The 14,477-nt window shown below is 54.9% G+C and overlaps 1 protein-coding gene across 1 annotated transcript in view; it reads left to right on the plus strand.

The window, feature by feature from the left end:
- CDH23 (cadherin related 23) overlaps positions 1-14,477 on the plus strand; it is a 427,421-nt gene that overhangs the window by 119,852 nt on the left and 293,092 nt on the right. The window lies entirely within an intron of this gene.

The following is a 14,477-nucleotide window of genomic DNA, read 5'->3' on the forward strand; positions in this document are numbered from 1 at the left end:
GTTATAGGTCGTTGGATCAGGAAAACTGAAAGAATCTTTGGAAAATACCTCTGCAGTTTATGGATAGGAAAGCTGAGGCTCAGAGCGGTGGAGATGGGCACCAGCTTTGGTTTCATACCTCCTGGCTCCCAGCACAGCCTCAGATTCCCTCAGGGGCGAAGAGACTTTGTTTTGTGCCCCTCAAGTTCCCTGTTTCTGGCCCTCCTTGCTCAGCTGTGAGTCAAGGGTCCTAATCTCATGCCAGACTGAGGGAAATGAGGACAGGTGTGTGGGTGGGGACATACTGGAGGTTCCCATGCCCACCCCCTGGGGGTGCAGGACATAATCAGGGAGAGCCCACAGACCCAAGCATGGGCCCCGGTACCCTGAGCTGTGGCCGCTGTGCTGGGGACTGCAGCTTGGCACTGGGCCCTCTCTCATTTGGAAGCCTCCCTAATTTAATTAAGGGTCTCTACGTGCCAGCCTGCACTACGGGCCTGGACTCAGAAACCAAGGGCATGGCTTGGAGTTAATGAGCCTTGGACCCATTGCTCAGCTGCCATCCTGGCAGGCATGGCTGCCCTCTGCCTTCCCTCTCAGGGGCAGTAGGCAGCAGCAATGGCAAGGGGACGAGAGGTCGTAGTCCTCCCCAGCCCTTGGACTGGGGCCAGACTTCTCCTCTCTCCATGGCCTCGAGATATGACCTCCAACACCACCCTGTCAGAATCTTCCGGAATTCTCCAAAGGCCTCTGCCTCCAAGGAGAGAGCCTCTTCTGTCATTTATTTAACAAATATTTATTGAGTGTCTGGTGTGGGCTTGGTGCTGTGCCAGCTCTCACAGCATGGAGACGTGGGCGGCCAGAGCAATATGCAGTGACAAGAGCCAAACCAGCAGCAAGAGACCCCAGGCTCAGCCGTTGCTCTGCTCCCAGATTGCTGGGTCCATTTGGACATGTCACTTTACCTCTCTGGGCCACAGCCCTTCTTAGCTGATAAAAACAGAAGGCAGGCAGGATAAGGTGGCCTGCCTCCTGCCCATCTGATGAGGGGGTACCGAGAAGGCCTGCTGCCAAGGACACGCAGTCCTTGGAACAAGGCCCACACGGTTTACTTGCTCATGCGTAAACATCCCTGGGTCACTTTGCTGGCCTGACACTCGATCGGGGATGCTCACTGTGGCCAGTGCACATGTGGTGTCAGCTGGACAGAGACCAGGCCACTGCTGAGCTCAGGTGGCTTGGCACTGACCACCCTGGTCTGGTCACCTGAGCTAGAACTTAGCTGCCTGACTCAGTCCCCAGCAGGGTACCAGCAAAGGACCTGCTGACCCCTAGCCTAACGTTGAGGCCAGGGCCTTCTGTTTGCATTGAGGCTACCCTGGCAACCCCAGATGCCTGCCCTTGAGAAGCGTGATTTGTGGCAGAGGCCTTGCAGTTCTGAACAGAGTGAGAACACAAGCCAGAGAAACGGGGGCATTGTAGATCTTGCGAAGCATCAATACTGAGGAGTTGCCAGTGATCAGAGAAATCTCAGCAGGCTTCCTGGAGGAGGTGGGTTTCCACAGAATCTTGTCAATGTGAGCGGTGGAGCTCCTGTGTTGTGTCATGGGAAGAGGGAGACTAGAGGTCAAGACACCCGGGTTCTAGTCCTGACTGTGCCAACAACTGTCTAGGTGAGGCTCTAGACCTGTCACTGTCCCTTTGCTGCCTTCCATTCCAGTGGCTAACTAGGAAATTGGCCCAGGCCCCATTCTAGGGCTAACACCCGTGATCTGAGGGTGAATCCAGTAGGAAAAGCCCTTCCTTTCCCTTGAGCGATTGGCAGAGAAGCTCCCATGGCTGCCTCCATTCACTCAGCTCCTCTCTTGGCCGTCCCAGCCGCCTGTACCTGCCTTTCCAGCTTCCACTTTCCCCAGCCCAAGTGGCCCTGGTGTGTTTGGGTGTGTTGCACCGAGGACCCACAAATTCTAGTTCTACATAAGGACGAACTTTCTAAATAAGACCCACTCCGTGATCTACTCCCCTGCCCTGGAGTTACGCAAGCAGTCATGGGAGAACCACGTGTTTCAGAAGCCGTTCAGTACCAAGTGTTGGAGAAGGGGTGAGCCGGGGGTCCCCCACACACGCAACATCAGAACTTCTGGCAGGACTAGTTAGGTTGCACAGGGTGGGGCAAAAGCAGGTTTACCGTTGTGCATACTCGAAGCCCAGAGTTTGTTCCTGTTTTATTATTTATTGATTTCCATGCGAACAGTGGTAAACCTACTTTTGCCCCACCCTCTATTCCTGGGTCCCCACAATTCTGAATCAGTAGTTTGGGGGAGAGCTGGCCCAGGAAGCTGCATTTTTCATGAACTTCCCTGGTGCCAGGAAGCCCTGGAGGATGACCTCCATCAGCCTCCGCACCAGAGGGTTTCTGAGAGGCCCTGGGGCAGCCCATCTTTGAGGAGAACTTCCAGCCTGTCCATAGCTGCCCGAAGACATGGCCCATGGTGACCCCCGTCTTCAGGCCTGGAATAGGAATGAGTGGGAGGAGGATCAGGGCCAGGCCCTGCCTCTTTCCTGGGAGAAGCTCTCTGCCCCCGCCCACCCAAGCCTGCCCCCTCTCCTTCTGAAAGCCCCTGACCGGGCCTTGCGAGAAGGCAGGCAGGTGTGTTTGGGTTTGTTTGTTCTTGGTCCCTCTCTTGCCCACCCCTCTCCCCTCACTAAGCTGTTCTCCATGTAATTATCCATTTTATCAGGGTGAAAGGCCCTGCAATTCACTTGTCGAAGCCCTAACGAGGCAGTGTGGATGCTTTCAAGTCCGTAAAGAAAGGGAAATCCTGCTAGAATTGGCAACTTAATTCACCAAGCCAGCCTCGACAGACCTCATTAAGTCCCCGTGTATTCATTTCAGGCTAATGGCTGTCATGCTGACTGCTGTTTGATTTGCTGTAATAGACTTTTATGTCATTCCAATTTGCTCAAACGTGTTTGCCTGTGTCTGTGCCCAGCAGTACTGCTTCAGTACCTCCATTGGGGGTGCGTGCCCGTCTTGCTGACCTTCAGCACTGCCCCATTAGCCCTGTACCCCTCCTCCTGGGGCCACGCCTTCAGCCCTCCAGTTATGCCCTGGGGAGCTGACCCTGGAGCCAGAGTGTCTGGGCTGGAGAATGGTGTGAGGTCAGGAGTCAGATGATGCCAGGTGGCTCCTCAAAGCAAAGAGTCAAGGAGAGCCTTGGAGTCTCAGGGATGGCCATGTCCTTGAAGTTCTGACAAGTTCATCCACCTCAGCTGGGCAGGTGAGGCTTTTAGCCACCTGGCCTCAGCCTGCATCTCCCAGCTTACCTTCAGGCCGTCCTGCCATGACTGCTTCTGTGAGCCCAGAGATCGGTCTGACATCTCCGGGCTCGTGTCCATCTCTCGCTCTTTTCTCACATCCTGACATGCTCACTAGGCTGTTCTAGGAAGTGCCGGAGGGTCTGTCTTCTCTCGGCCCAACTCAGTTCTGCCTGTCCTTCAAAGCCCAAACTGATCTGTCGTGCCCATGTCCACTAAATTTTTTTTTTAAAAAAATGAACGCAACAATTTGTTGAAAGCTGGGGAGCAGGGCCCAAGGGCTCCAAGCTGGCTTGGACATGCGGGGCAGAGAGAAGGGACTCTATGGCTCGTCAGCTGTGCAGCTTTGGTCAGTGACTTAACCTCTCTGGACCACAGTTTTCTTACTGGTGAGAGGGGCAATGGCACTTGCTTCGTGGGGTCTTGGCCAGAGCTGTGGCTCCACAGGCAGGAAATGCCCTTTGCCGGCCTTCAGCTCATTGTTTGCGCAGTAAAAGTCCGGGATGGACACCAGTCCGGGATGGGACTTTGTCCTTGGGGAGGGTGACTTTATAGAGAGGAAGACAAGGAAGTGGAGGTCTAACTTCATCTAAATGTATTAAAAGCCATAGCTTAGGGCGTGCAAAGTGGGACGGCAGTGCTGCAGAAGGAGAGGCCGGGCCTGCGTGCAGGCGCTGTTTGCTTGGGACCTTACGGGGTGACGGGAATGTGTTAGAGGAGACTGTGGGGTCTCTGAATTGACTGTCATGTACTTTCTGAGATCCTTTAGCCTCCTTTCATATATTGGAATTTCCCAAAAAGGGAAGGGAACTCTAACCCCTGACAAGAGATCCTGTGGAGGGGGGACAGGAGCAATGCGGGGTGGGGGGGGTGTCCCCTGCAGGTCTCTACCGTTACCTCGTGGAAGCAAAGCTGGGCTGGAAGGAGGGTCCCCCGGTCCCTGCCCCCACCTCTGTGACAGACAGGTCCCACATAGATCTTTGTCACTAGTGGCTTCAGGTGACCAGCCGTGAGGTGGTCAGACACCAAGTGATCCATAACCAGCATGACCAGCCGCTGGAGCGGGGAGGGTGGGGCTGAGAGGAGGTGACAGTGGCCTCAGAGACTGAGAGTCCTCGCCCGAGCCTCGGAGCTGCGGGGGCAGGGTCAGACCCGGAACTCGGCCGCCTGGCCCTGGGTGCCTCTAGGCCGCACCATCTCTCCGTGTCACTTATAGGGACAGATAAAAGTTACTTCCTCCCTGTACCTCCTTACCAGAGATGGTGAAGCAGGGAGAGGGGTATTCCAGGTGAGGAGACTTGGCGATGAGGCGAAATGACTTACTTCTGAGATGACAATAGTGAGTTGGTATCACTGCTGTTCCTGAGAGCCGCCTGGTGTCCAGCACCGTGCTTCCCATGTAGAACCCCCGCCTTGCGAGGTGGTCACTCCGCTGTTCCCATCCTGTGCAGGGGGACGTAGAGGCAGAAAAGTTACCTGCCCAAAGCCAGTCAGGAATGGAGCCGGGATTAGGAGGCAGGTTTGGTTGCGTGTTTCCTGGCAAGTAGCTTCAGTTCTATGGAAATGAATGTACCTGCCTCGCAGACCGGTTGTGAGGGTTAAAGCGAAGGGGACTGTGCACGGGAAGTGCCTAGCGCAGGGCCCAGTATAAGGAAGTGAGCAATAAATGGTCATGGCCACAGTTCTCGTTCGAACGTCTGCCTCTCCTGCCGGACTGAGCAGGGACTAAGCTCAGTCATCTATGTGTCCTCAGCACCCAGCCAGGGGCCTGGCCCATGGAGGGCAGAGCTCTGCTGCCTCCTCTGCCCCTTGGGGGGTTAGGATAGCAGGGGCACTTATGCAAAGTATTTTGCCCCAACCAGCTGGTTTCACCCAGCCAAGGGGTCCTTTATTGTCCAGAATCCAGGGTAGCGGTAAGGAGCAGCCAGGCCTGGCACTGAGCTGGAGAGGGTGTTCACACATACCCTACTCCATACTGCACTGCCCTCCCAGGACACCCTAGAGCTTACTGTGGGGATCACGGGTGCCCCCTGTTGCCCACCATTCCTGAATCTCAGCTTCACCATATCTGTGCCATGGGCTTGCGGGGAGCCTCAGAGTGGCAGCCAGCTAAGTAAGGCCCAGAGCATCCAGAGATAGACTTCACCAAACTTATTAGTGCCTGCCAGGCCCAACAGCAGTGCCCCCTGCTGCCCGCCTCGAAGCATGCCCATCAGACACCAAGTGATCCATAAACTGCATCCTCAGGTTGCAGCAAGAGGTGGGGAGGGGCATGGGGGGCTCCCGCTGACTTGTGCCTGCTGTGCCCCCAAGGTGTCAGCTCTGCTCAGGGGAGGGTTGTCTCCCGTGCCAGGGGCAGCAAACCTCTTGACAGGCCATATGAATTTATTCCTTGGGGCCGTGGTGCCCCGTGGCCCCCCTCTGCATCTATAACCACCCGCCTATTGATCTAGGAGAGGAATACCAATAAATCATCTCAGGGGCTCTGCATCCTACTGGGCAGAGCCAGAGCACTGTGTTCTAGGAAGGTGGCAGCCCCTGGCCATGTCTCGGTGCCCCTCGTGAGCTCCCCAAGGTGCTTGGACCTCCTCTGGTCTCCTCCCCCTGTCAGCAAGTGACAAATCCCTCCTCCCTCACGGCCAGCAGGTGCCATCGCCTGCAGCTGCCTGGACGGCGAGCTCTGAGCTTGTAACAGTGGAGTGACATGTGCACACGGGAGCAGTGTCAGGGCCGCCTGTTCGTACGTGGTCCAGAGGTGCTGTGTGTGTGTGTGATGGTGTGCGCACACGTATGTGTATGGTGTGATGGTGTATGTTTATCTCTGTGTGTGCACTTATTTAAATAATATCATCTGTATTAGAGTGTTCTCTGTCTTTCATTTGTCCTTTTGACAACTCTTTATGTTAGGGAAGAACTGAGGCCCCCGAGGTCCACTGCACTTGCAGCGGATACTTGCACTTGAACCATGGCCCCGGTTCCCATTTTCCAGAGTGTCTGTGTTATGTCTTTTTTCAACTTTGCTACAGCCTGCTTGGGATCTGCAAAAAGTTGCAGGGATGAGGCTCTGATGCAGCCAGGATAGGGACCCTGGGCCTTGTACACAGGCTAAGGACTGTCACTCCCCCTCTCCCCCAACAGACAGGCTCCAGGGATCAGGTGGGGGAACTTCTCTCAGAGCCCACTGCCCACTCTTTGGAGAGACAACCACCCCAGTGGTCAGGCCCAGCCATGGTCACGGTGATACCCTATCTTGTGACCTTCAGGGTTAGGTCACCCCCAGAGGCAGCCTCTGAGATTTTGGTCCCTGAACGTGCACACAGCATAGTTCCTGAGACACAGGAGACCCGCCCACACAAGTAAACATCATGGCCCCCTGCCCGCAGGGGGTATCTTTCTGCCACCTCCTCCTAGGCCTAGGTGCTCAGGAGGGAATAAATGGAGTCCCTCAAAACCAGGGCCCAAAGGGTGCAGCTCAGCCAATACTCTGAAGCTCCTTGCTCCCTCCTCCACCCCATGGACTGAAGCCAAGTCCCGCCTGGCCCCTGTGACACCTGCAGCACCTCCTCATTCCATACGTGTGGGGACCTGGCCCGGGCTAGAAGTAGCCCCTCCACCCTCACTCTGAGGATAGAGGACAGTGTGGGAGCAGGAGACTGAAGGAGCCCAGGTATAATTAAAATTATTATTTTGTTTGAATGGTAAGTATTCTTCATTACATCGGTTTCCTCACCAATTCCGGAGGGGTGTCTTTGGGGACCCATATAATTGCATTGCAATGATTGCCCAGCTCTCTGCCATGACTGCGAAGCAGGGGGCTGTGTGTGGAGCCCAGCTTCCCCGCATTCGCAAATCCTTGGCACATGGAGGGACACCTTCTCTTGTGTCCCCCGCCCTCTAAATAAATAAGCTCTAAATGGAAGATGATAGCTGCCCACCGGGAGATGCGCCTGCTACATTGTTGGGCTGTCAGCCTCAAGTTCATCTGTCGTCTTTCGTCTCTCTTTCTCTTAAATGTTCTCCTCTCCCCCATGGTAGGGCCTGTTGAAGGAAGGGCACGGGTCTCCTGCCTGTACCGCAGGCTCCACGTGCAGCCAGGACCAGCATTGGCTTTACTGCGTGAGGGTTCGTGCCACATCTGTGACACGGGGACTCTGATCCCCACCTCCTGCAGCATAGTGCAATGGAGCCATGCCCACACAGGCTCCAGCTTCAGACTGGGAGGTCATGCGTGAGGTGCTTAGCCTCTCAGAGCCTCGGTTTCTCCATCTGTGAAGTGGGGACACATTGGGGTTGTTGGGAAAGCTGTGCTGTGAGAGCGTGTGCATGAAGCACTGCACACAGGGTAGCCGATTTGTGTTCCCATGGTTACGAAAAGTTCTTGGAGAACTTTGAGAAAGTTGATTGAGGTCCAAGGAACTTGACAGGCCATCTCTGCTGCTACAGACTGATTGGCTGATACTGAGTTATTCGTGATTGAGAAGCTGGTAGCCCAGTGGGAGGCAGAAAACTTGACAAAGAAAAAAATGGAGCCAGTCACTGAAAGATAGTTAGTAATAGATCGAGAGCGTTCCAAATGAACTCCTTAAACCTGGAACCAGAGGGGCCATCAAGGTGACTTAATTCAACCGCATGTTCTGTGAAAGTCAGCAAAACCTGAGGGAGTAAAAACTTTGCCCAAGTCCCCAGGCAGTCAGTGGCAAACCAGTGAAGACTGAAGGTAAACTGGAAGGTTCTGAGGGAAATGGTCCCCGGAACCCATGAGGCCGACCCACCACTGGGCTGGAGGCACGCCCTGTTTCTTCCAGGCGAAGCCCAGATGTCTAGAGCTGGGGTGGGAGTGGGGAGGTGCTGCCTCCCAGGCTCCTGCAGCCCTTCCAAGCCCAAGAGCAGTGGCCTGGTGGGCTGCCCTGCAATGCAGGACACTGGGGCCCATGCGGGCACGTCCACTGGCTGTGAGCATGCTGCTGCTGTTTCTCTGATTTGCAGGGGCTCTGGGCCTTTGTCTCAATCCCTCTACTTGCCTGAACAAGTTCAAATATTATCAAAACAGCTTGGGACAGGCCTGGCAGCCCCCATGACATTGAGCGCCACCCGCGCCCCCCGCCCCCAACACACACAATTGGCTTGTTTTGATGTGTTTGCTGGCTGGCTGACCCACCTTGGTTTCAACCAGGAGGGGGAAAACAAGAGAGACAGAGAGCTCTTGGTTGACGGAATTATTATGATTTCTCTGATTCTTTAGCAGCCTTTAATTACTTTGCAACTTTGTGGTGCTGGCTGGAAGCCGGGAGGGGTCTGGCTCTCCCTCTTTATAATAACTTTAAGTGGAAGCCTCCCGTCTGTCTATTAAAAAGCCCACTCTTCTCTCCATATGCAATAATGCAGCCGAGAGATTTCACCCAGGCCATAATCACTAGGTACACTGTAATCATCCCCGCTCACTGTCTTCATCAATCGGCCAGCCCACCTCCCAGGCATAGGGATGGCCAGCCTTGAGGAACTGAATGCCCAAGCATGTCCCTTGTCCAGGAAGGTCACAGGCTCAGGCTAGTCCCCTCTCCCAGCGCTGCCCCTGAGAGGGAAATGGCACAGAGGCCTTCACACTGATGCCCCCGCCGTTCTCAGCACAAACCCTATGTGATAGAAACCTGTCCCGAGCCCTGGCTGGTGTAGCTCAGTGGATTGAGTGCGGGCCTGTGAACCAAAGGATCACAGTTCGTTTTCTGGTCAGGGCACATTCCTAGGTTGCAGGCCAATTCCTAGCAGGGGCCAGTTCCCAGCAGGGGACACTCGAGAAGCAATCATACATTGTTATTTCTCTCCCTCTCTCCTTCCCTATCTAAAGATAAATAAATAAAATTTAAAAAAAAGAAAGAAACCCATCCCAAAACCCACCCCAGTTTGCATGAGGCTTTAAGCTCCACGCTTCCTGTTCCTCCTGGCCTTGATCCTCACTGTAGGTGGTCACTTTCCCGCCACTGGCCTTTGTTCGTGCCATGCTCTCACCCAAGCTCACTGCACCATCTTCCTTCCCACCAATTAGCCAAACCCTAGTCTTCTTCCTCAGAACAGTCCAGTGGGAGAGGGCTGGGGTTGGATCATCCTCCCTGTTCATTTTACGGACAAGAAAGTCAAGCGTCAGAGAAGCCAGAAGACTTGCTCAGATACTCCCTTTGGAAGCAACCAGCTGCGACCTAATCCCAGGCCCTTCACTTGGTCTTTTCTCTACTGGACCTAAAGGCATAGGCCTCCTTTAGTCCCTGCCCTTGGCGTTGCTCCTTATACCAACTCCATTCATCCTGGCTGCTATACCTCACTCGCAGGCCACCCTCTGCCTCCTAACCTTGGCCTGGCCTTTCCTTCCCGAAGTGGCCACAGGAACCCGCTGTGGGCAGGAAAGACCAACAGGACCCAGGTTTTGGGTGCCAAGCCTTCCTTGGGCTGGCTCAGCCAGTAGCAGTCTCTCCCATCTTTCTCACTTGTCCATATAGCTCAGCGAGTGGGGTGAGCTCTAACCTGCAGAGGCCAGAACCCCCACCCCCATCTGGGGCTGGGATAGGTGGGTGAGTTACTTCCCCCTTCCAGGGCTCAGTTCGCCCCTGTGTTAAGTGGGACTGGTAGTCCTAGGCCTATCCACCCCATCACGGGGATTGGAGAGAGGACAGACATGCAGGTCGGATAGATGAACCCCCTGGAGTATTTTCTCCAATGCCCCCAGTCTGGCTGCATATGACTTCATTTGGGGGGGTCTCTGCCTCACTTAAGCAGAATACAAAGAAGGGAACAATCATGGTGTTCAGTTCGCGAGCTATCGCAAAGCAAATGCATTTGTGCACCCACGCCTGCATCAAGAAACAGAACCTCTCCACCTGGGCACCTAGACGCCCCCTGAGGTCCTTCCCAGTCCACCCCCCTCCTCTCAGAGGGTGACCACTGTCCTGGTTTTAACCCCATGTACTATTTTTGCCCATTTTCATTTTATTATATGAACTCCACTTGGTGTTTATTCCCACCTAAGCCCCTGGAACAGGCAGCCACCTTACTTGTGGAGGTGACTTCCCGCAGTGGTCGCGTGGTGGGTAGCTTAATGGTTTGAGTTCCGGTCTCACTGCTTGCATCTTGGAGTCCCTGGGAAATGGGCGTGGTGCTGATGCAGGGTTGCCGCCATGCAGGTGACATGCGCAATGCTCAGTCGACAGCCTACATGTGGTAGACTGGAGGGACTGTTCCCTGTGGGCATTATCTCTAAACAGCCTCCCTGTGGTCAGGAGTCATCTCTGTAGGTGACCATAGAGCTGCCCAGGTGCTGGCCCTGGAGGCTGCCAGAGGAAAGGCAGTCACAGAAAACTGAGTGGAGTGGATGAAACTCGGGTTGAGAGGAAGGGAGAGGGAAAAGGGAGGAGCGTCCCTTTCCCCATTCTGCCTCCTTCAATTCTCACAGGAGTCCTTCGCGTTGGTGAGAAAGGTACAATTGTTCTCATGTTATGGCTGGAGAAATGGGACCACAGAGGTTAAGTGACTTGCCCAGGTCACACAGCTAGGCCCAGATTTTGTCCTCACGTACTACCCCCAAAGCAAGTCCAAATGCATTTTATCCGCAGCATAGCCACTCGGGCTTTGGGCTTTACTGTACGTCTGCTGCCTTCAGAGGAGTAGCCCTGAGTCTGGAGAAGGTAGAATGGGAGAGTGTTTGGGAAGGACGGGACTCTTCTGAAGTGACCTTTGTTGTGTTCCAGCACCTCCAGCCCCCCACAAAGCTGCGGTTCAAATCAGCAATCCAGTCCCAGGCCTGAGCAGGAAAGCACAAAAATCTTTAAAGGCTTCTGAGCAGCTTGAAGTGATGGGTTTTTAGTTTTTTCAGGTTTTTTTTTTCTTTCCTGGTCCAGATTGGGGTAAGATCAGGGCAGCGGAGTGGGGAGGAGAATAATAAATCCTCCTAAGCCTTACCTTTTTCCCCACCTCCCCAAACTACCAGATCCCCCAAACTCAGGGACGACCAGACCTTAAAATAATTCACCTAACAGAGCCCAAAAGATGGAGATGGAGGGAAATGCAACAGCAGCTACTGGGGCGGAAAGCCCTAAATGGTGTGGAAGTAATGCCTAAAGTGCGCTGGTGATTACAGACATTCCCCCGGAGCCACGCTCCTCGGGTGCATGGGTCGGTGCCAGCAGCCACGGGGAAATAAATAAATAAGTGAGCAAGCCTCAGAGATCCCGGCAACCGTTGCTGTGCAGAGGGAAGGATGAGGCAGGTCAGTAGTGAGGGGCGGAAGGAGGGTAGACAGGCTCATTCATTCATTTATTCTCCCCTCCGTCCATTCATCCAACTATACTTAAGTCCCTGTGAGCTGCAAGGGATGTTGCTAAAATATTTCCATGCTATCTGTCCTGAGACTGCTGGCCAGAGTCCCACAAGGCTGGCAGAGCCTGCCCCATGCCCCCTGTCCAGCCTCCCCTCGACTCTGCTTTCTGTGCCACGGGGTCTTTGCATAGCCATTCCTTCCCCCCTTCTCATGAACTCCTACATCCCCTGAAGTCATCCATCCCTGACTGGTCCCTCCCCCAAGTACAGAACAGATTCTTGTGTTCCAGGCTTTTGGATCACCAGAGCTGTGATATTGGGATGTAATTACTCGCTCACTTGCAGGACTGTCTGATCACTGTTGGTCCCTCTCAGGAGGCAGTGGGCTCCGTGAGAGCAGGGGTATGTCCGGGAGGCTGCCCTTCCACAGCTGGGCCCTCAGAACCTGGGGACTCAGTAAGGATCTGGTGTGCAACACAGTTTATGCCAATGGTCTTAGGGAGCTTCTCCTCCTCCCCTACTCCGCAGCCTACTTCCTTTCTGAGGGAAGCTGCACGAACCAGTGCTCAGTGTGCTCCAGTCCCATGGCCCACTGCTGAGGGCATCGCAGAAGTGCCCACAAGTTCCCACTGAGGCCTTCAGAGAAGCACCAAGTCTGTTCTCACCGAGTTTGTAGGCAGCCAACAGGAAACGAGGGCGCCTCACTCGGGGCTGTTGGAGGAAAGTGTGTCCTTTAATGGGGCTGGGGAACGGTAGGCAGGAGAGTAGCCCTAAAGACACCCATCTTCTAATCCTGAGAACCTGTGATGTCTCCTGACATGGCAAAAGGGACATTGCAGATGTGATTCAGTACATTCATGGGGAGATATCCTGGGCCCAGTGTAACGACAAGGGTCCTTACTAAAGGGAAGTAGGAGTCCAGAGAAGCCGTGACAGTGGAGGTGGAGGTTGGAGAGAGAGGTTTGCAGGTATCACGCTGCTGGTCTGCCCTGGAAGAAGAGGTCTAGAGCCAAAGAATGTGGGTGGCGTCTAGAGACTGGAAAAGGCACCGAAACAGACTCTCCCCCGGAGCCTCCAAAAGGCGCACAGGCCTGCTAACCCCTTGGTCTTCGTGCAGGAAGACCCATGGTGGACTTCTGGCCCAGAACTGCAAGAGGTAAACTATGTTGTTTTAAGCCGCTGCGTGTGTGGTGATTCATCACAGCAGTGGCAGGAAACTGATTACAGGGGTACTTTGAAGGCAGAGCAGTAGGGGCATGCACCCTGCAGTGTGCCCCTCCAGCACCCCAAACTCTAGTTCACTCACTGCTTTAGGGCCCTGCAGGCAGGAGGATCGGTGCACCCAGAGGTGGAGGTCTCTGGACGTACGTGTGAGGCTGGTGGCTGTTGAGGGTGATCCGTTGAGGACCAGCCATGGCTCAGGAGACTCAGAGCTGGGGAGGGCAGTTGGCTGGGAAGAGATCCTGCAGAATAAGGAGGTGTGATCTGGGGGGCCCTAAGAGCCTGTGCAGTGCATGTGGAGAGAGGGGGAGCTTGCTGATGAGAGGATAGAGTAGTGCTGAAAGGTGCTGCATTCAAGAACTGGTCACCATGCTGCTGGGACCCCAGGGAGATCTCCCCACTGCACGGAGGAGGGCTTAGCAGGCGCCTTACTGCTGGAAGCGCACTGTCCGGCACACTGCTGGACAGCTTGGCCTCTTGGCACCCACCAGCCCAGAGAGCAGAGAGGAATCTGCTTTGCTTGCCACCAGAGCAGTTGATGGGATTCAGGAGTGTTGGTTCTGTGTGCCTGACCCCGCTCTCCTTCCTTTTTTCATTCATTCACTCATTCTTCACACGTCCCCTGGGTGCCTGCTGGGTGCCAAGCCCATGCTGAGTGCTGGGGACACAGGAGGAATGAGACCTGGCACCTGGCCCCCAGGAGATCCTGGCTGGGCCCTGCTCACCCACAGTGGCACACTTTAAGGCAGGGTGGGAGGCCAGGGCTTGAGGGTCCAGGCAGCCACCACCCACAGCTTGGCCCTGTCTTGGTTGCTGAGGGGTGGAGCATGGTGGTTCACCCATCCCAGCTTTACCGCTCCTGGAAAGCTGAGCCCTGCCTCCCACCACCCTGCCCTGGCTCCCGAGCCCCTTGTCCTCCTGTGGCAAGTATCAGTGTAAATCATGTCTCCCCGCCAGGCGTCAGAATTGGACAAATGAGCTCTAAATTAGCTTGGCGAATTGGTTCTCTCTGCTCTGTCCCACTCCTCCCCGACCCGGCCCTGCAGCAGCAAGGATTCTCCTGCAGGCCCACCTTCAGTCCAGGCTCAGGAGGGAGGAAGCAGGGAGGCCCCCCATCTCCGGACTCCCTGTCTGCTCCTTTATGTCTGAGGTGGGTGGCGGCCCCACAGGCCAGGAAAGGCCCTCCTGGAGAGTTCACTGGCGTTACTGAGAGAGAGGCAGGGCACTCGGCCCTTGGAAGGCCTGGCAGGGGCTCACTGACCCACCTTCCTCTTAAAATAGAAAAGCCGATGTTTGTGCTGCCTGTCACTACCAAAAGCAATAGTAGAGACAAGGATTGAACCTTTAGGGACACTTTATTGAGATGCCCAGCGGTCTGAGAAGACCAAAGGTCCTGTACCCTAAAAACATCATCTGAACAGCTCATCTCAAGCCAACCTGTTTTATAAGGACAAGTGAGGGGTTTGAAATTCGGGGGGAAATGTTAGTCAGATAGAGGTTACAGTCCAGCGATTGTCCTGGCACCGGATGATTCTTTATCTGCTTCTAGACATTCTCTCCTGGGAGCACGAGGGCTCAGATACCGTCCCCATCACTTGCAGTCCTGCTGGGGCACACGGGTTGAACTGCTGGTGGGCCTCCTGGGGTCAGGGCAG

Source organism: Sturnira hondurensis, unplaced genomic scaffold, assembly GCF_014824575.4.
Source record: "Sturnira hondurensis isolate 20B ecotype Veracruz unplaced genomic scaffold, ASM1482457v3 Scaffold0008761, whole genome shotgun sequence".
Lineage (NCBI taxonomy): Eukaryota > Metazoa > Chordata > Mammalia > Chiroptera > Phyllostomidae > Sturnira > Sturnira hondurensis.